Source organism: Trichomycterus rosablanca, chromosome 15 (assembly GCF_030014385.1).
Source record: "Trichomycterus rosablanca isolate fTriRos1 chromosome 15, fTriRos1.hap1, whole genome shotgun sequence".
Classification (NCBI taxonomy): Eukaryota; Metazoa; Chordata; class Actinopteri; order Siluriformes; family Trichomycteridae; genus Trichomycterus; species Trichomycterus rosablanca.
The window spans coordinates 28,754,500-28,777,213 of NC_086002.1; the positions used below are offsets into that span (position 1 = coordinate 28,754,500).

Sequence of the window (22,714 nt, forward strand, 5' to 3'; positions counted from 1 at the left end):
TTATGGCCACAGCAACCCTGGTTCAAATCTGGGTCACAGTCTTTGGAGCAGTTGTAGCCTGGTGGTTAGAGAACTGGGTTTTTTAACCGGAGGGTTATGGGTTTGTTACCCAGCCAGGTCATGACTGAAGTGCTGGTGAGGAAGGAACCCACAATTTCTCCCTGGGTGCCATAGCTAGAGCAGCCCACCGCTCCAGGCACATGTGTACTCACTGCCCCCTAGTGTTCACTAGTGTGTGTATGTGTGCGTTCTCACAGCACAAATGTAAATGTAAACAAATGGATTAAATGCAGAGGTCAAATTCTAATGTGTGTAAGCCCAACAGCCAGAAAAATAGTTTATAACCACTTGTCCAGGATCTTCCCTAAATATAATGATGTATTACAATGAAAAAAACAAAGAAGACTTAACATTAATATTTCCATTATTCTACAGCAAATGGGTTTTCGATAATGGAGAATCTAGCTTTACTGCTACTAAGCGCTGATTGGTTGGTGAGCTGACGCTGGAGTTACGGCCAGTTATGACACACATCAGCTTTGTGTCATATCTGGCCATAACTCCAGCGTCAGCTCACCAACCAATCAGCACTCGGCAGTAGTGCTTGCTTTCAGTGAAATACATCATTCTATTTTCCAAAATTAAAGGAAGATCCTGGATAGGTGGTTAGAAACTATTTTAAGTTTTTAGTCATTCACCTACCTTCATTTTGGACTTGTTTGGGAGAGCCCTCCGGCTTTTCACACTTATTTTTTGATAAAACAGTGGAAATAGGCAGTGGCCAGGCTCCCCATGAACCAGCTCTGGTTAGATTACTTGCCGTGTCCTTGTTTGCTCTAATGTGATTTCAAGGAATTTGTCAGTAAAACGTTTACGAAGGATTTTATGGCCACAAAGATCTAAAAAGCACAATATAAGCTAGCCTAGTATTGTTCAACTTGGCAATATGCTTCTGAAGAGAGGGGTGTATTTGTTTTGCTGTTGGGTTTAAATATTAAAAATTGTTCACTACAATTGTACACTACACATTTAATAGGTTAAAGATACTTAATAAATAATTAAGTACGTACGAATGATCAGGCTGCAGATCTCCATGTCTTCAAATCTCATTTTCCCCTTACGACCTTTCATGCTAAACTGTCGCCACACATTATTTGTGGCAACAGTTCGCACAGCTCTCCTCACAGCTTCGCCTGGTGTTTTTCCTCCAAGGAGACTCAGGTGATTGATCTGAAATACATTGCAAATACACGATTGAATCACATTGTTATGACCACCCCTTGTATCTATACTCTTTGTGGATGTTATCAGGTCCACAGATCATATAAGGTGCAGTTTGTAGTTCTACAATATCAGACTGTAGTCTGTCTCTTTCTCTACATACCTTGTTAGCCCTACTTTATCCTGTTCTTTAATGGTCAGGACCCCCCTAGGAACAGCACAGAGTAGGTATTATTTGGGTGGTGGATCACCATCAGCATTGCAGTGACCCTGACGTGGTGTGTTAAGTGTGTGATTAAAATTTTTAAACACTGCATCCACTCACTATCCACTCTAAAAAACCTTTTGTGTTCACCTGGTAGATGTAAAGTCAGAGACAGTAGCTGCAGTTTGTGTTGGTCATCCTCTAGTCCTTCATCAGTCCAGAAGTGAAACTGAGGGGTTTGAAAACTTTGGCAGCCCTGCTGTGTCTGATCCACTCATACCAGCACAACACACACTAACACACCACCACCATGTCAGTGTCACTGCAGTGCTGAGAATGATCCACCACCCAAATAGCACCTGCTTTCTAGTGGTCCCATGGGGGTCTTGACCATTGAAGAACAGGGTAAAATGGGGTTAATACAGGTTGCAGAGAAAGAGACATACTACAGTCTGGTAAGGTTAATAGCAGTGTGAGATGATCAGGTTATCATCTGATACTATTTTTGCCGACTTGCCATTTTTTTCTTGTAGTCACTTCAGCTTCTGGCAGAGATCATTTAGTTCATCTCTGCTGCTGAAAGGAGTCTCCAAAATATAATTACTGCAGTCACTGCTCTGAGGAACAAGACGTCTAAGGATGCTTTCGAGATTTGAAAGCTTCTGTTCAATGTTGTCCAAACGAACAAATATGGCCCGCTCCACCCTCTTCAGTTCAGAATTTTCTGAAATTTGTTTAATTGTCAAATTAAAACTGATATAAAAGACACAAGACAAAATGTATGGCAGTGAAGCTGTAACAAATTAATATGTAACTGTTTATACATTAGTGTGCCAAACAATTCATGAAAAATAAAAATGCTGGCTCTGCTACTTTTTAAACAGCCTAATATTCTTTTTTCCTTAATTTCTGTAAAGGATTAACACAAACTGGATATTTTTTTTTATTATATTCTCTACCAACGACTGATCTTTAATTGTAAAGAAGAAATTTCTTAATGTCTGCTTAAATTAAAAGTTAATTAAAAGCTAGATGTTTTCAACGCCTCGTTTAAGACAGTGTTGAGTGTTTCTATATTCAGTACATCACAGTCTAATTTAACTGCACAACATAAATACAATGCTGAATTTCTCACCATGAGCAAGTGATCCCCCTGAGTTCACAGTAGCCTCTGACTGTGGGACATCTGTGGACAGACCCACAAAAAAAATGTTAAAATTTATGTACATATTTTTTTAGTAAGTGAATTAAAAAGAGGTGTATCTAATAAACTTGCAAGTCACTTAGTCTACATGTCATAGAATAAAAGGAAATCTGACAGAAATCTGAATTAAGAATCTGTACAAAACTCACATGGAAGTCTCTGTCCAGCTCTGTCACTAAAAAGTTCAGTTCTTGGTGTAACTACAAATGCATTAAACATAATAAAACAGTAAATATTAAACCACAGTATGGCTTGCTTGAATGAAAACACTATGCTTGCAGTATAACGTCATAAAGAAAAATAACTCACAGGTGGGCGTGCTAGAGGTCAGCAGTTTCTTTTTACTGGAAGGTTTTCATCATCATCTGTTTGGGAAAAATAATTGATACATACAATATGTTAATATAATATATGGTGCATTACATTTAGAAGGCACTTGCCTAAGAAGAGAGTAAATAGAGGTCAAGTGCGGCCCACTGATGTCATAGTTGCTCTGAAGAGTGCCCCAAATGCGCTGCCTTCTAAAATTACGTGTCGGTTAAAATGCTGCCTAGCGAGGGACCTGCTTTTGATGACAATGACTAACTAGGCAGCTACCTTCTAAATGGAACACACCTATAGTATTGCACAATTATTGCATATTTTGTTATAAAACACAACAAAAAAAACCTCAAAAACAGAATTTAAGTGTCTGCAAGTATTTACCACTGTCCAGTTGCCTTCTACATCGTGCAGGAGTTCTTATTTGCCTGTGTGGCAGATTCTCTTCTCACTTTCCAAGTTTGATGTCATAGTTGCCTGATTTTGCTTTTGCCCTGGCTTCTTCATAGCTGTCTAAATAGTGTAAAATCTACAGGCTATTTACTTAAACAAGGTTTGCACTATATTCCATATTTTAAATCGCACTATATTCTGACAAAAACTACAAAACTAAAAACAAAAACAATGAGAAAGATAACATATTTAAGCAACATACCTGCATATCCCAGAATAGAGGCAACGTGTTTCGACCACTGAGCAACGTCAGGTGTATCCCTCCGTTTCACCTTAGTGGTAAAGTTGTTACGAGGCCAGTAGCAATACACGGGCTGCAAAAAGAACAATATGTAGTAAAAGAGACAAGCATTCAGACACTTTTGTATTTGTTAATTAATAATATAACTTCCAGAGCATATTATCCCCATCAAATGTATAAACATGTCTTTTGACTTTGTATACAAACTAGGTAGTATGTAAGTATGTATTCATTTGTGTGATAAACATTAACAAGAAAAAGATTAGCACATAAAAATACATGAATATTTAGGTTTCGAATAAAAACATATTAGTAGTACAGTAAAGCTTCACTTAAAACTTCCTAATTATTACTAGTAAGAAATCTTTACAGGGACCAAACTCAACAGGGACTCTTGATGCTGCTTGGCGCCCTTTAATTATGAATACAGTACATCTATCTATCTATCTGTCTGTCTGTCTGTCTGTCTGTCTGTCTGTCTGTCTGTCTGTCTGTCTGTCTGTCTGTCTGTTAGATCTTTAATAATGCAGTCAACAGAAGAGGGACACGTCACCCCTGTGGATCTACAACATGACGGATTTCAGAAGAAAATAATACAAAAGGAAGAGAATGAAGAAGATGACGATGATTTCTTCTGTAAGTAAATATGAAGCATAATGCCACTTTTCCACCAAACAGTATGGTACAGTGTGGTACAGTACAGTATGGTACAGTACAGTGTGGTACAGTATGGTACAGTACATTGTGGTACAGTACAGTATGGTACAGTACAGTGTGGTACAGTACATTGTGGTACGGTACAGTACAGTATGGTACAGTACAGTATGGTACAGTACAGTGTGGTACAGTACAGTGTGGTATAGTACAGTGTGGTACAGTACAGTATGGTACAGTACAGTCAGGTACAGTACAGTGTGGTACAGTACAGTATGGTACACTACAGTGTGGTACAGTACAGTGTGGTACAGTACAGTGTGGTACAGTACAATGTGGTATAGTACAGTGTGGTACAGTACAGTATGGTACAGTACAATCAGGTACAGTACAGTGTGGTACAGTACAGTGTGGTACAGTACAGTGTGGTACAGTACAGTATGGTACAGTACAGTGTGGTACAGTATGGTACAGTACAGTGTGGTACAGTACGGTACAGTACAGTCAGGTACAGTACAGTGTGGTACAGTACAGTGTGGTACAGTACAGTATGGTACAGTACAGTGTGGTACAGTACAGTGTGGTACAGTATAGTATGGTACAGTACAGTGTGGTACAGTACAGTGTGGTACAGTACAGTGTGGTACAGTACAGTCAGGTACAGTACAGTATGGTACAGTACAGTATGGTACAGTACAGTGTGGTACAGTACAGTCAGGTACAGTACAGTATGGTAAAGTACAGTGTGGTACAGTACAGTATGGTACAGTATTGAACAGTACAGTCAGGTACAGTACAGTATGGTACAGTACAGTATGGTACAGTACAGTGAGGTACAGTACAGTGTGGTACAGTACAGTATGGTACAGTACAGTATGGTACAGTACAGTGTGGTACAGTACAGTATGGTACAGTACAGTATGGTACAGGCTGAATGATGGACGTCTTTAAGGCCACACCACCCTGAGAACACCCAATCTCGGAAGCTAAGCAGGGTCGGGCCTGGTTAGTACTTGGATGGGAGACCGCCTGGGAATACTAGGTGCTGTAAGCTTTTCATCACACATCTTTACTTCAACCTCCTGCCAAAGGAGCCGAAAATTTTCTTTTTTTCTTCACCATCAAAGCAATACGTCAAGAAAAAGGCCAGCTGACGCAATCATTCTGAGTAAAACTTATCCATCCTGGCTGTACAAAAGGAAATTATTTAAAAAAAAAACAAAAAAAAAAACACACAGTCCAAAGACATGCAAGTGAGGTGAATTGGAGACACTAAATTGTCCAGGACTGTGTTTTTTATTGTTCTACATTAGTGGCATGTTTACTGTGTTACAATGTTTTTTTAAGAAGTAAAAAACTTATATAACATAAAAATTGTTATATTTTGATGGAACACTATAAGTTCAGTTGTTATTGGTTAACTGACAACTAATGAAAATTGGTTATCAATAAAAATATATTGGCAGAAGTTTGCATCACTAATAAAGACATACATACACATGCTGTAATATATTTTGATGGAACACTATAAGTTCAGTTGTTATTGGTTAACTGACAACTAATGAAAATTGGTTATCAATAAAAATAAATTGGCAGAAGTTTGCATCACTAATAAAGACATACATACACATGCTGTAATATAAAAAAAGTTCATGCAAATGCAACTGTTCAAAAATTCATATCAGCATTCAACAGACCAGTTGTCTGAACTTAGAATAGCAAGTTTTTTTATGTTTAAACTGAACTTTAAACTGAAATAAACTGCACTCAGATAGCCACACTGTTTTCAATGTAATCTGGGCAGAGGTAGGGGTATGGAAGCTTCAGTTTCTGTTTCTCTTGATAATGTCATCAGCAATGGCTCCTAGCTCTTTTAGTCCCATCTCCACGAGCCTGTGATGGTCACCACTTCTGAAGTACCACTCACGGTACTGGCACAAGGGCACCTACAGTACAATAAAACAAAAATAAAAAACATTACTAAATTACTACATTTTAAAAAAACGTTATTTTGTAGTGTTGGAATTTACTGCCACATAAACATAGATTTGTGGTTTTTATAAACTTGTTATTCATGGCAGCAGGTCTCAAAATAGTTAAAACTTGATATAAATAATATAACATTGGGTCTTTTTGTCTTTAAATAATCTTCTTTAGTAAAGGCTAAATCTGGCCAATAACTTAAATTTATAAAAACAATCACTGCTCTAGGTTTTATAACAGTTTAAAAATAAGATATCAGTATAGTTAAAAAATACAGTAGTTAAAATGCAAATAAAAACAAAAACACTGGTTTGAAACAGTGGGTTCAATATAACTTATATTTTTATTTACTTATGTTTCAATCACTTTTGTACACATTTCTGTCTGATGAAATCTGATTCTTGATAATTTGTGTAATCTACCCACCTTTGCTAACAATTTACACCCATGTCATTGTTAAATATTTACACCCATGTCAGTGAGAGCTACAGGACACAAAAGGTGTTGATTATACTCACAAAGTTAACTGCTGGCTGTGATAGCATGGACAGTACGAGGAGCACATTGCAAGTACTGTTCACATCCGGAAGAAAAGACAAAATCTCTTCTTCTGTCACTAAGCCTTTTGCATTAGGAAAGGGCCGGCACACTGGGCAGTTGGGCATCCGTAAGTTAAAATCCACCTAATTAAGTCAAAAAGCAGTAGGAAATACAATTACTATACAAAGTTAAACCCAGTTTTAATAGTGAGCAGAACTATAAACTAGCCATGTTGTAATAAATATGTATGCCACTTTAAGGCATACACTTGCCATGTTGTAATAAATATGTATGCCACTTTAAGGCATACACTTTAAGACTGACAACCCTCCTCCTCCTCCCCCTTCTGCCTCTCTCACTGCTACTGACTTTGCAACAGTCTTCCAGGACAAGATTGACAAAATCAATCAATCCTTCTCTCCGACTGACCCAGGACAAGATTGACAAAATCAATCAATCCTTCTCTCCGACTGACCCACTTTCAACTGACCCTCAACCCACCAACACACTCACCAGCTTCACCCCACTCACCATGGATGAGGTTACACAGCTCCTCTCATCCAGCAATCCCACTACATGCACACTTGACCCTATACCATCCACCATCCTCAAAGACCTCTCACAGGACCTAATCCCCTTCATCACACCCATCATCAACAACTCCCTGACATCAGGTGTTGTCCCTACTGCTTTTAAGAAGGCTCAGGTCATTCCCCTTCTTAAGAAACCTACACTAGACACTATAGACATTAACAACTACAGACCTGTCTCACTCCTCTCTTTTCTATCCAAAATTCTTGAACGTGCTGTCTATAACCAACTATCTGCCTTTCTTACTCAGAATGACCTCCACGATCCGTACCAGTCTGGCTTCAAGGCAGCACATTCTACAGAAACAGCACTTGTAGCTGTTACTGAGAAGCTTCATGCAGCCAAAGCAGCCAAACTGTCATCTGTTATTATTCTTCTTGACCTTTCTGCAGCCTTCGACACAGTGAATCACGGCATTCTCCTGACCACTCTCTCCAACCTTGGAGTAACAGGTTCAGCATGGCAATGGATGGCCTCCTACCTGGAAGGGTGCTCCTACCAAGTGTCATGGAGGGGATCCATATCTACCCCATGCACTCTCTCAACCGGTGTTCCTCAGGGCTCTGTACTTGGCCCACTTCTTTTCTCTATCTACACCCGCTCTCTGGGTAAGGTCATAGCCTCCCATGGCTTCTCCTACCACTCCTATGCAGATGACACTCAGCTTGTTCTGTCATTTCCTTCTTCAGACACGCAAGTCTCAGCTCGCATCTCAGCATGTCTGCGAGATATCTCACAATGGATGTCGGCTCATCATCTAAAACTTAATCCCAGCAAGACAGAGATGTTGCTCATTCCTGGAGATCTGTCTCCAACCCAGGACCTAGTCATCTCTCTGGATGTCTGGAGTCTTGGTGTTGTCCTGGATAACCAGCTGACCTTCTCTCCTTATATAGCCAACATGACGAGATCGTGCCGGTTCCTCCTGTACAACATCAGGAAGATTCGGCCATTTCTCTCCAGAGAAGCTACCCAGATTCTGGTGCAATCACTTGTAATCTCTCGGTTGGACTACTGCAACTCCCTCCTGGCAGGAGCTCCCATGGCCACTATTAAACCCTTACAGCTCATTCAAAATGCAGCTGCCCGTCTGGTTTTTAACCAACCTAAACACTGCCACATCACCCCACTGCTGCGTTCTCTTCACTGGCTTCCTGTAGCTGCACGCATTCAGTTTAAAACACTGACGCTCGCCTACAAAGCCAAAAATGGACCAGCCCCAAGCTACCTTCGGGGTCTAATCAAACCCCGCTCTGAACCACGCAACCTCCGAGCCTCTAGTCTCGCTCGACTTGAGCCTCCATCCAGGACTAAAGGAAGATGAGCATCAAGGCTGTTCTCTGTTCTAGCGCCCAAATGGTGGAACGAACTTCCTCCGTCTGTCCGAACATCTGAGTCTCTTGCTGTCTTTAAAAAACGATTAAAAACACACCTTTTCACTAAACACTTAGGCTGATTTGTACTTATTTACTAACACTTTATTCCAATCTTTTCCATTAAAAAAAAAAAAAGGCACTTTGGTTCTAACAGTTTTTAGCAGAGTTGTGTTCTTCGACTGTTGTCTATCTAAACTTAAGGAATGAAATGTTCACTATGGAAGCACTTCTGTAAGTCGCTCTGGATAAGAGCATCTGCTAAATGCTGAAAATGTAAATGTAAATGTAAGGCACACTACAGTCCTATCTGTATTTGCTTGGTTTAATAACAGTTAATAATGTAAACACAAATAAGTGAGTTTTACAAATGACTAAAAAAGAATGAACCCACCTGAGAAAAGTTGACAGCTGCATGCAGGGCTGAACAGGTTGTTAGGGTTTTCGGAACATAAAAAACGTAAATTTAATATGTGAAGTTTTCCGGCATTCACTCACGTGGTCTTTTGTTCAAAATGGCGCCGGCCATGCTTCCTTCCTGACTCCTACCGAGGGGGGGGGAGGCGGAGCCCTGGGCTTTTTAGCACACTTCATTGGCTCCACCAGCAGTAAAGGAGGAGGAGCCTAGCTTAGTTTAATAAAACCGGCGCACTCAGAGGCACGGTCTCTTCTTCCTGGCTGGCGATCGTTTTGAATTGCAGGAGAAAGGAGCGTCGATCGGCTTAGCTCTGACATATATTCACAGATCATTTCTTACACTTAATAAAGTGTTTTTGAAGAGTACTTTCTGGATTCTCTGACTGCTTTCTTCAGGACCTCTTGAACTAAAAAGATTCGTCCTAACAAGGTGAACATCATCATGGTGATGAACTTGCTTCATTCCAATTTTGTCTTAAATGACTGTGGAAAACCTGAATAAAAATCAATTCTTACATGCATATATAAGTGGCTTGTCTAACTATGCACTAAATAAATGACAAATTAATATGCTTCTGTGCAAAACATTGACCAAAGCCAAAGTTACTTTTAATGGTCTTAACAGCAAACCACCTCTCAGAAAATGAGCAAAAACTCTTCAGAATCACTTCTGCATATTTTTACGCCACCATTTGCTTCTCACTCCTCCTTGCTGCAGTGAACTCTTTGGGGAATGGGGGCTGGAGAAGGAAAATGAACTTAAAACGTCTTCCTGTGCAGAAAGGTAAATTCATAAAAAGATTTGAATGTTTGATGTAGAACTCAGATTAACACGTCTGGGTGTTCAGACCATCATTCCATATTAATGCCTGGCTTGTTTTTCTTTCTAAATATCAGTGCAGTTTTAGGTTTGGCCTATATTTTGTCCAGGAGTGTGGACCAATCAAATTACACCATAATCCAGTCGTAGCCAATTGGAATTTATCTCTCCCTAGATGCAGCCGTTTTTTTTTTTTTAGCCCTTGTCCCGCCCCTCTACAAACCCACAGCCAATCGTGAGTCTGCGTAAAGGTGCACGTCTGCACGACCAGGTGATAGCAGAGCAGATGCAATGAGAAATGAAGAGCTGAAGATGTCAGTGTGTTAGGATGTGTAAGTACCAATTTAAACACATTTATAAATGTACCTGGTTTCAGACTTTTAACAAACACACCTTGTTAGGTTTTTTGGAACATAACATCATTATTAAACATAAATTCAATATGGGAAGTTTTACGGCATTTTCCAAGTTTTACGACATCCAGGCCGCATGATCTATTGTTCAAAATGGCGCCGTGACCCGGATCCCTCCCTGACTCCTACCGAAGGGGGGAGGCGGAGCCCTGGGCTTTTTAGCACATTTCATTGGCTCCAACAGCAGCGGCGGAGGAGGAGCCTAGACTAGTTTAAAAAAGGACGGCGGGCTCAGAGAAAGATCTCTTTCTTACGTGGTTGTGTTTCTATACTGCAGGAGAAAGGAGCGTCGGCCGGCTTAGCTCTGACATATATTCACAGATCATTTTTACACTTAATAAAGTGTTTTAAAGAGTACTTTCTGGACTTCCCGACTGCTTTCTTCAGGAGCTCTCGACAAAAGATTCATCCTTAACAGATGGTAGCAGAGGATATGGTTCAAGAGGTCTGAGGATTGCATCAGAATTGATTCAGCTGATCAAGGTAGGACCTGGAACTCTGAGGATCTTTTGTACTCAATACAAGACGCGTCTATACAAGGTAAACAGATGTTCTCTGTATATATATTAGCTGCATTTATTATTTAGTGTATTGAGTGTGAAAGTGAATCTCGGAATCCGTAAGTGTCTGATTAAATTACTAAAGTATCATTAGATAGTTTAAAACTGTGAATATATGCCGAAGCTAAAAAATGTATGTGTCCTGATTGCTGAATTTGAACCAGACCGGTCTAAATAAACTGTACAGGGCGCCATTGTGTTAGACTGGGCTGGGCCCGGGAACACCATTGGAATGCAAGGAGAAGCCTGTCTGTTTTGGCAACGGGGCAAGAACCTAATTCGAGTGTAATAAATTCTAACGAATTCGTCTGTTTTGGTAACGGAATTCGGGTAATTTGATTATTAATCTGAAAGGAGTCTGACTGTTTTGGGAACGGGACTCGGCTAGTTCGTCTGTTTCGGTAACGGAATTAGCCTAATTCGATCGTTCTAAATTCTAACTAGCCTGTCTGTTTTGGGAACGGGGCTGGAATAATTTGATTACTCTAAATTCTAAATTCGGTTCGATAAATAGTACATCAGGAGTTTGTTTGTCAGTGTTTCTGTGTGTATTTGTATGTAACCTTTTGTTTGTCCGCCATCTGGCACACGTGGTTTCTTTGTCCGTCGGCGCCATTTTGGTTCTGGGAGCGCAGCGGGGTATCCTTTGTCCGCCGGCGCCATTTTAGCTCTGGCAGCGCAGTGTGTTCTTTTGTCCGTCGGCGCCATTTTGGCTCTATGTGCGGGGAGCGCAGTGTGTTCTTTTGTCCGTCGGCGCCATTTTGGCTCTATGTGCGCAGTTTGCCGTATCTCTTGTCCATCGGCTATCTTTGTCTTTGTACGCCTGGATTGGGTAAGTGCTGCAGTTAATTTTATAATCAAATTTATTTTTATAATCTTAAGATAACTGTGAGTTAAGACAAGTATTTGTTATGGTACCTTATTAAGTGTGTTTTAATGTGGGTAGCGTCATACATCAGTGCATGATGACGTACGCCACATACACGAAGCCAGTGTTCAGTGTTGCCGCTCTGATTACACTGGCTACTGTAAAGCACATCACACAGACTGTAATTTTACTTTTACTTGAGTATGTTTTGTATTAGTAATTGCTACATTTTAAATAACATCTGTTACTGAGCAATATAAAAACGGTAAAGAAATCGCGGCTGGGGAACTACTGCAGTGAATTTTACGACGGGGAGTCGATTCGTTTGTCTCGGTTCCTTTTAAAGAGCCGTTTATTCGCATAACGACTCCCGGAAGAGTCGATTCCTTTGTTTCGGTTAGAAGAGCCGGTTCATAGATTCGAATCATTTTACGACACATCGCTAGTGGTTATACAGTTTGAAAAAGTTTTATGTCATTTGAAATGACGCATTACACATCCCTAACTGTTTTAAGTGTTGCATCAACATGTTTCTTCTATTGCATTGAGTTAAGGACAACGTTTCTTCTATTGCATTTGAATTAAATACTACTGTTGTGAGGTTTATATCCACTCCTGTTTGCATTACACAGAGGAGACCCCCTACTGTTTACTGTGAGTACATTTTAAATGAGTTACTTTCTACTTTTTACTTGAGTAGATTTTTAGAGTAGTAACTTTACTTGTAATTAAGTAAAGATTCATTAAGGTAATAGTACTTTTACTTGAATACAATTTTTTGGTACTCTTTCCACCTCTGATTAGGACATATGGTAATATATAAGACTATATATTGTCAAAGCTTATGTTTATTTTGAGAGTGATGTCGTGTTTTTTTCTGTGTACAAATGCTGAATACAAGTAAAAGGTAAAAGCTAATATGTTACTGTTTCTAAAATATTGTGTAGTTGTAAAGAGTGAGATTTCATAGACTGTTGCAGGGTTCAGAAGTTTACAGGATACAAAGTCAACAAAGCCAAACTGCAGATATGCCGACCTGTCGTGACATTTCTAGGATGGAGGGTTCCCAGCAAGGGTCACTCACTGACTGCTGACACCAGAGGTTGCATCCTGAATCACCCAAAGCCAACTACCAATAAACACATTTAGAAGGTTCTGATTGTGTGTCTCCTGATGTTCGGAGATGTCCAGTGGGCAAACCATGTCTTACTAAAAATACTATACCATACCAAATTGACCCATGAGTAGAACCATGTGTCAAACAGGGGGGAACTTCTTGCTGTGACAGTGTGCGACGGTACTACCCACTGAGCCACCGTGTCGCCCAACTAATAAGGTTAAAAACAAAAGGAATAGAAAAAATGCATTGAAAAAATCAAAGCTCGGGTCTCAGGAGATTAAATATAATTGCTTACACGGACTCCGGTAAGATTAAATTTAATTGGTAATATTTTTTGGAAATTGTTAATTGGCAATTGTTAATATTTGAGGCTTGTGTTGTATCCGATGAATCTTTTCTAGCTAATTGATCAGGTCAACTCACTCATTTTATATTATATAGTTTATTGAATAAGTTAGATTGGTTCAATGTGGTGCAGTAAACCTTGTGGCAATACTATGCATGATCATAGATGAGTGCAGTTTGAAGATTGAGAGAACAGTGAAGAAAATAACATGGTAGGTGAGAAGTATCGAATAGTCTAGTAGACAGTTAACTAAGTGGAACTATTTAAGTAGGGTTTAATGTGATTCAAGAAAGCCAAAGTGGATCAAAGTGCTGGTGATGATGAGCATGAGGGATTGGCTGACTAGGAGCAGGAGATGGTCATGTGAGAGTCTGTTGGATTGTGGGAAATGGAGTCTGTATTGTTAGAAGCAGGAGGTGTGTCAGTACCAGTGACCAAAAGTTGGGGTAAAAATCTGAATGAATAAATAATATAAGTCAGGGGTTTGTAGGACTGATGGAAGTTGATATAGCAGAGCTGTTGTTATTTTAAGTAGGGCAGAGTAAATAATAAATAGTGGATTGGTGATTTTGTATTGGGAAAAATGTGATTTAGAAAATTTAAAGACTCTCTAGCATGCAGCGATGATGAAGTAGAATAAGTGTAGAAAATGTTAGATGTAATGAGTATGCACCTTCTGCTCTGATCAGTTTGAACTGTTTGAAGTGGAATTTTATATAGCAGGAAGGGTTAATGCAGTATGAGAGACAAATAATGAAGTATATGTTTGTTTCCATAGGACCATTGTCGGTCGCTGTGAAGTGACTGTTTGTTTCCAGGGGATCACTGTCGATTGCCCTGAAGTATATGTTTGTTTCCATAGGACCATTGTCGGTCGCTGTGAAGTGACTGTTTGTTTCCAGGGGATCACTGTCGGTTGCCCTGAAGTATATGTTTGTTTCCATAGGACCATTGTCGGTCGCTGTGAAGTAATTGTTTGTTTCCAGTAGACACTGTTGTTGTACTGAGGTTTACGTTCTTTTGTCTGAGTTGTGCCAGTGAATGTTAAAAGAATACTCGTATTCTTCGACTAGGCAGGAATCTTCTGTTCTAGGGTGTGACTCGTTAAAACCTATCAGTTTGTCTTTTTCTTGATACGTGTTACAGATTTTGCTCGAAAGGTTGTTTAAAGCAGTCTAAAATGTCTAATTTAACACAGAGAATTGAAACAAGTAGTTGTTAAGCGACTGTTTAGTTGTAAACCTCCTCTGTCAAAGAGAAGGCGAAAACAGGCGCAAAAGTTGAGGAACTGAGTTGGACAGAGGTTGGTCTCTATCCACTGGAAACTAAAGCCCCACCTGGTTCTGAACAACGTATTAAAAAATTTCTAAATTTATCTAAAACATAAAGTTGACAAATGTAAAAGGGAATTGGAAGGTGCCCCTGCAGTAAAGAAATTGAGCGTGGAAAAGCCCTTAGCGAAAGTCGTATGCGCAGCTGCAAAACCTAATTTGGCCACACATCCAGTAAATTCAGGAAATTGGACATGCCTACTCTCATTGTTCAATGAGATGGAGCCTGTAGGGTGTGAGAACTTATCCATGACCCACCCAGTAACTCAGGAACCAACCCTAACTAACATCAAAGCCTATAAAGGCAATTACACCTGTTTCAGGAGCAACAAACCAGGACCGATAAACAGGGGACATTTTTCAGAAGGATGGTGTAAGGAAACCATTATCCTGGATAGTGATGGGAAGTATACGGGCAGCCAGCTGAATGCACAAAAATTCAGTAGGGCGGATTTAGTATGGTTGTGTGGAGATATGAGAATGGCGAAGGTTGTATGGGAATTGGTCTGGGGAGTGGGCGTTGGTCTTTCTGATTATGCCTTTCAGAATTTACAAGCAGCACGGAGTGGAGGATGCTGCGGACGTCCTGACCAATCACCACAGCCATCGAAGAGACACCCGAGAGGTCAAACCTGGCGGATCCTTCAACAAGACCGTGTGGATTGATGGTATAGGGGTCCCAAGGGGGGTCCCAGATGAATTTAAGGCTGGGAACCAGATTGCTGCAGGGTTTGAAAGTGCACTCTTTTGGTGGGTAACTATCAATAAGAATGTAGACTGGATAAACTATCTCTATTACAATCAGCAGAGATTTGTTAATTTCAGTGCTCAGGCCATTGAGGGACTGAGAGGCCAGCTAGACCAGACTTCACTTATGACCTTACAGAATAGAATGGCATTAGACATGTTGTTAGCAGAGAAAGATGGAGTTTGCCAGATTGTGGGTTCATCGTGTTGCACCTTCATCCCTAATAATACTGCACCCGATGGTAGTGTGACACGAGCTTTGGAAGGATTAAGGGCTTTGTCACGAGAATGGAAGGAAAATTCGGGGATAAACAATGAATGGGTCAAGTGGCTAGAAAAGATATTTGGACCATGGGAGGGAGTTATTACGAGTTTAGTGATGTCAGTATGAAAGTGTGGGATTGGCAATTTTAGTGGTGTGTCGGGATCAGATTGGATCCAGGATCGGGAGAATTCAAAATCTGCCAGACTCAAAAGGGTACCCGACTAAAAAGATAAGGGCGATTTAAGTCCTCATTTAGATGCAATCAAATATTTAGTTCTGAGTCTGGTATGTTGAGAATTCTCTTGTAGATAATTAGAAATAATTACTGATAAATGTTAAGGCGTGGTTCCTCTTTCACTGACAAAGGTATGGTGGGCATGCCTTGACTCCTGGTGAGTCTAAAGGATCCGGTGTGGTTAGAGTCCATGCCAGTTTGGTTAGAGTCCAAACTCAAAGCCTGGTACCAGGTCAGTTGGTTCGAGTCCAACTGTGAAAGCCTGAACGGGTTCAGGTCGGTTGGTTAAAGTCCAACCGTTTGTGTGGTAAGTTATTTTCTGGTCGGTGTCGAGCAGTCGGTCCTGAAAACCAATATAGCAATTGCTTTGTGAAATAATCAGTGGAATTAATTAAGTTTCCTATTGCATGGTTAGCAATTGGTTAGTAAAGTCAGTGAGGCTAGAACTGGTCAGGAAAACTACTTACCGGGGTCTTGGTGATGTCAGTATGTGTAGGATTGGTAATTTTAGTGATATGTTATTGTTATGGTATCCCGTGCATCAGGGTATTAATAGAAAAATTTGTGATAGAAGTAGTGAGTAGAGGAAGCAGAGGGGGGCAGGATCCACCAGTTATCCAGATGATGTTGGCTGATTTGTCTAGATATCATGTAAATGATGATGAGGAGGATACCCTTGAAGGTGGGCCGGAAGACCCACTTCGAGCGGCATAAGTGCTACTAACTCTGCTTAATTAAAGGTAAAACCGTCCAGAGAAAATGAGGAGAGAGGACCAGCACTACGGATCATACACCGAGAGGAAGGAAGGAGACTTGGAAGGACTGGCAGAGGTAGACTCCGTGGGAATTGGAAGACCCACTCCGAGAGACAGAAGTGACACCAACTGGACCTGCCTACAGGGAACAAACCACAGCAGAAAGCCCGACAAAACCGACCATGCGGAAGAAGAGTCCAGAGGAGCCACCGGAACAAGAAGAAGAGAAAGGATTTGGTTAGACTAGGAGGGAAAAACATAAACATATAGTTCGCAGACACGCAGATCATCCTTGAAAACACTAGTTAAGTACAACACACATAGCTTAGCTACAAAACGCAAGGGGTTAGCTCAGGATGGTGTACGATGTATATATGTTTGGTACTCTGCTATTTTTAGAAAAGATATTCTCTGTGTTTCATCGTTTAAATGTTTGTGCCGCTGCGGAAACAGGTAAGACCGACAGGGGAGAATCCATGGGACAGTAGGAGCTATGCAGAGAAACAGGAGCTATGGGCCCCTTCTGAATATCTGCAGCTCCGTCCGGTGGAGGACAACCTGAACGGACTTCCTGTGGAAGCTACGCACCCATTGTTTTTATTTTTTCTTCTCTTTTTGATTTCTTATTTTTTAATTACTTTATGTTGATTTCCTGTTTTTATTATTTTTTGTTGTTTGTTTGTTTGTTTTAGGGTTAGGAGCTGTTGCGATAGGTACGGTTCCTTTAGTTTAACTGGTAGCCTTTTTATTTTTAGATACCTTTTATTGTAAAAATTCAGCCCAGTGGCCATGTAAGTCAGAAGGGGTTAAATTGGGGGTTGCTGACGGCTATCCTATCTCCTGGAATCTAGAAACAGCTAACCTATAGTTAAAAGTTAATGTGAAAGCATTAAGATGCTTTCAAGGGGGGATGTTAGGTTTTTTGGAACATAACATCATTATTAAACATAAATTCAATATGGGAAGTTTTACAGCATTTTCCAAGTTTTACGACATCCAGGCCACATGGTCTATTGTTCAAAATGGCGCCGTGACCCGGATCCCTCCCTGACTCCTACCGAAGGGGGGAGGCGGAGCCCTGGGCTTTTTAGCACATTTCATTGGCTCCAACAGCAGCGGCGGAGGAGGAGCCTAGACTAGTTTAAAAAAGGACGGCGGGCTCAGAGAAAGATCTCTTTCTTACGTGGTTGTGTTTCTATACTGCAGGAGAAAGGAGCGTCGGCCGGCTTAGCTCTGACATATATTCACAGATCATTTTTACACTTAATAAAGTGTTTTAAAGAGTACTTTCTGGACTTCCCGACTGCTTTCTTCAGGACCTCTCGACAAAAGATTCTGTTGTACTTTCTGGACTTCCCGACTGCTTTCTTCAGGACCTCTCGACAAAAGATTCATCCTTAACAACCTACAAAAACATTAATGCCGTTTCTGATGAATGCAATGCTTTGCCACTTCTGTGTATTTACTGTAATACGTCTGTAAATGCTTGGTGTAGAGGACTACCTGATCTATTTAGTATTAATCAGCAAATCAATGGCCACTGTATTTTTACTAGGAATGCAGACGTTGGTGTGGTGTGGTTGGACTGGTAGCTAAACTGAAAATCTTCAAGGTTTAAGTGACTTGTAAAGTGGAGTTCAAAATTATGTACAGACATCATCCCCATCTAGTGGTGCTAAAAATAAGTTACATCTGGTTGATGGGATTATAATATTATTTTACAATTACATTTGTTTTTGTATTATTTGTTATTTTAAACATAATTTATTTTTTGAAAACTGTTCATTGGTTGAAAGTAAACAAAAAGTCTCAAGTGGAGGACCAAAGCAATGAATTTATTTATTGACTGTGGTGTTTATGCTTTTGCACTTTAACCTGTGGAGTTTTCAAAAATTCTGTTTAAAATAACAACAAACACAACAACAAATAATCAAAAATACAACAACAACGAAAAATAAATCATCATAAAAATGAATAATGTCACAAATCTTTACCCCATCAACCAGATGTAACTTATTTCTAGCACCACTAGATGGGGATGATGTCTGTACATAATTTTGAACTCCACTTTAAAAGTCACTTTAATGTTGAATATTTAAATTCGGCTTTTGAGTACAGTTAATAATAAATATAATAATAATAATAAAAAACAACAATGATAAAAGTTATATTGACAAAATAATTTCCCTTCGTACAGCCAGGATGGATAAGTGTTTTACTCTACTCAGAATGAAAGTGTCAGCTGGCCTTTTTCTTCACGTATTGCTTTGATGATGAAAAAAAAAAAAAGAAAATTTTCGGTTCCTTTGGCAGGAGGTTGAAGTAAAGGTGTGTGAGGATAAAATAAAAGCTTACAGCACCTAGTATTCCCAGGCGGTCTCCCATTCAAGTACTGTTAGGTTTTTCAGAACATTAAACATAAATTCAATATGGGAAGTTTTACGGCATTTTCCAAGTTTTACGACATCCAGGCCGCATGGTCTTTTGTCCAACATGGCGCCGGCTAGGCTCCCTCTCTGACTCCCACCGAAGGGGGGGGGAGGCGGAGCCCTGGGCTTTTTAGCACATTTCATTGGCTCCAACAGCAGCGGCGGAGGAGGAGCCTAGACTAGTTTAAAAAACAGGCGGGGAGAGAGACTCGGGGCTCTTTCTTACGTGGTTGAGTTTCTAGACTGCAGGAGAAAGGAGTGCTGATCAGCTTAGCTCTGGCATATATTCACAGATCATTTTTACACTTAATAAAGTGTTTTAAAGAGTACTTTCTGGACTTCCCGACTGCTTTCTTCAGGACCTCTCGACAAAAGATTCATCCCTAACAGATGGTAGCAGAGGATGGTTCAAGAGGTCTGAGGATTGCATCAGATTTATTTAGCTGACTGAGCTAAGACCGGAGATTCTGAGGAACTTTTGTACTCAATACAAGACGCGTCTTATACAAGGTAAACAGATGTTCTCTGTATATATATATTAGCTGCATTTATTATTTAGCGTATTGAGTGTGAAAGTGAATCTCAGAGTCCGTAAGTGTCTGATTAAATTACTAAAGTATCATTAGATAGTTTAAAACTGTGAATATATGCCGAAGCTAAAAATGTATGTGTCCTGATTGCTGAGTTCGAACCAGACCGGTTAAAATAAATGGTAAAGGGCGCCATGTGTTCGACAGGGCCGAGCCCGGAACACAATTGGAGTGAGGGAAGCCTGTCTGTTTTGGCAACGGGGCAAGAACCTAATTCGAGTGTAATAAATTCTAACGAATTCGTCTGTTTTGGTAACGGAATTCGGGTAATTTGATTATTAATCTGAAAGGAGTCTGACTGTTTTGGGAACGGGACTCGGCTAGTTCGTCTGTTTCGGTAACGGAATTAGCCAAATTCGATCGTTCTAAATTCTAACTAGCCTGTCTGTTTTGGGAACGGGGTTGGAGTAATTTGATTATTCTAAATTCTAAATTCGGTTCGATAAATGGTACATCGGGAGTTTGTTTGTCAGTGTTTGTGTGTGTATTTGTATGTAACCTTTTGTTTGTCCGCCATCTTGCACACGTGTGCTTTTCTGTCTATCCGCCATTTTTTTTCTTGAGAACGCAGCGTGGTTTTCTGTCTATCTGCCATTTTGGTTCTGGCAGCGCAGCGGGGTATCCTTTGTCCGCCGGCGCCATTTTAGCTCTGGCAGCGCAGGGTATCCTTTGTCCGCCGGCGCCATTTTAGCTCTATGTGCGGGGAGCGCAGTGTGTTCTTTTGTCCGTCGGCGCCATTTTGGCTCTGTGCGCAGCTTGCCGTATCTCTTGTCCATCGGCTATCTTTGTCTTTGTACGCCTGGATTGGGTAAGTGCTGCAGTTAATTTTATAATCAACTTTATTTTTATAATCTTAAGATAACTGTGAGTTAAGACAAGTATTTGTTATGGTACCTTATTAAGTGTGTTTTAATGTGGGTAGCGTCATACATCAGTGCATGATGACATACGCCACATACACAAAGCCAGTGTTCAGTGTTGCCGCTCTGATTACACTGGCTACTGTAACAGAGTAGTTTTTAAAGCACATCACACAGACTGTAATTTTACTTTTATTTGAGTATGTTTTGTATTAGTAATTGCTACATTTTAAATAACATCTGTTACTGAGCAATATAAAAACGGTAAAGAAATCGCGGCTGGGGAACTGCTGCAGTGAATTTTACGACGGGGAGTCGATTCGTTTGTCTCGGTTCCTTTTAAAGAGCCGTTTATTCGCATAACGACTCCCGGAAGAGTCGATTCGTTTGTCTCGGTTCCTTTTAAAGAGCCGTTTATTCGCATAACGACTCCCGGAAGAGTCGATTCCTTTGTTTCGGTTAGAAGAGCCGGTTCATAGATTCGAATCATTTTGCGACACATCGCTAGTGGTTATACAGTTTGAAAAAGTTTTATGTCATTTGAACTGACGCATTACACATCCCTAACTGTTTTAATTGTTGCATCAACATGTTTCTTCTATTACATTTGAGTTAAGGACAACGTTTCTTCTATTGCATTTGAATTAAAAACTACTGTTGAGGTTTGTATCCACTCGTGTTTACATTACACAGAGGAGACCCCCTGCTGTTTACTCGGTGAGTACGTTTTAAAATGAGTTACTTTCTACTTTTTACTTGAGTAGATTTTTAGAGTAGTAACTTTACTTGTAATTAAGTAAAGATTCATTAAAGTAATGGTACTTCTACTTGAATACAATTTTTTGGTACTCTTTCCACCTCTGATTAGGACATATGGTAATATATTAGATTATATATTGTCGAAGCTTATGTTTATTTGAGAGTGATGTCGTGTTTTTCTCTGTATACAAATGCTGAATACTAGTAAAAGGTAAAAGCTATTATACTACTGTTTCTAAAATATTGTGTAGTTGCGAAGGGTGAGATTTCATAGACTGTTGCAGGGTTCAGAAGTTTACAGGATACAAAGTCAACAAAGCCAAACTACAGATATGCCGACCTGTCGTGACATTTCTAGGATGGAGGGTTTCCAGCAAGGGTCAATACCTGACTGCTGACACCAGAGGTTGCATCCTGAATCACCCGAAGCCAACTACCGTGAGTCACCTTCTGTCTTTTCTTGGCTTGACAGGTTATTCCAGGAACTACATCCCTAATTACTCAGGCTTGGTTGCACCTTTGAGGGCTGAAATTACCAGGTTAGGTCAAAGAAACCGAACAACCTAAGTAGAGTGGGCCAAGCCCCTTGAGGCTGCTTTTATTGAATTAAAACAGCAACTGACCTTAGCCAGTGACCTACAACAACCGAAATACTCTGACCCTTTCTATTTGGATGTTTCTGAAAAGAATGGCATTATAAATGCAGTTTTTTTTTTCAGAAAAAGGGGGGAGTGGAGAGCTGTACCCTTGTACCATAGCTCAAACAGCACATTTGGTCATGTCATCCTCTTATTGTCAATACAAGTCATGGTGTGACTGCATTTTTGATTTCCACAGCCTTTACCCTGTCAAGAGCGAGAAAAGACAGAATCAATAGTATTCTCACTCAACCTCATATCTCATACACTACAGGGAAGATGGTGAACATCAGGACTATATTACTCTATCTATTTTTTCTGGGCCTGATAGGAATCCTGAATTGGAAATGTTTGTGAAAGGATTTGCATCCAGAGATGCTGCAACAGACAGGAAACAAGTGGGCTTAGTTAAAATTTTAGCAAATGATACTTTGTGTCATTGTCCCTCCTATTCAATTTATTGGCTTAAACTGTTGAACTACATGCTCTAATAACAGCCTCTAGACTGGCTGAAAGCAAAACTGCTTACATATTTATGAACTAAAAACTTTCATATATGGAATCGAACAATTGGTTGTATTTGGTGGGAGAGTGTCTTGTTTTGACTAATTTAAATTTGGAAATCGCCCACCATACCTTGTTGCACAACTTGTGGATGCAATTCTGCTGCCCAAACAGAGAGCCATTTTGTAAATTGTGCATATTCTAAAGTTTTGTTCCAATTTTACAGGACAATGCCAGAGGTGAAACGGCCGACAAAGCTGTTGTACACCTT

General features: G+C 40.1%; 1 protein-coding gene and 1 pseudogene across 1 annotated transcript in view; both read left to right on the forward strand.

Annotated features, from left to right (window-relative positions):
- Positions 1–22,714, forward strand: part of LOC134328783 (uncharacterized) — a 266,319-nt gene that overhangs the window by 153,194 nt on the left and 90,411 nt on the right. The window lies entirely within an intron of this gene.
- On the forward strand, positions 5,245–5,353 carry LOC134329669 (5S ribosomal RNA; annotated as a pseudogene).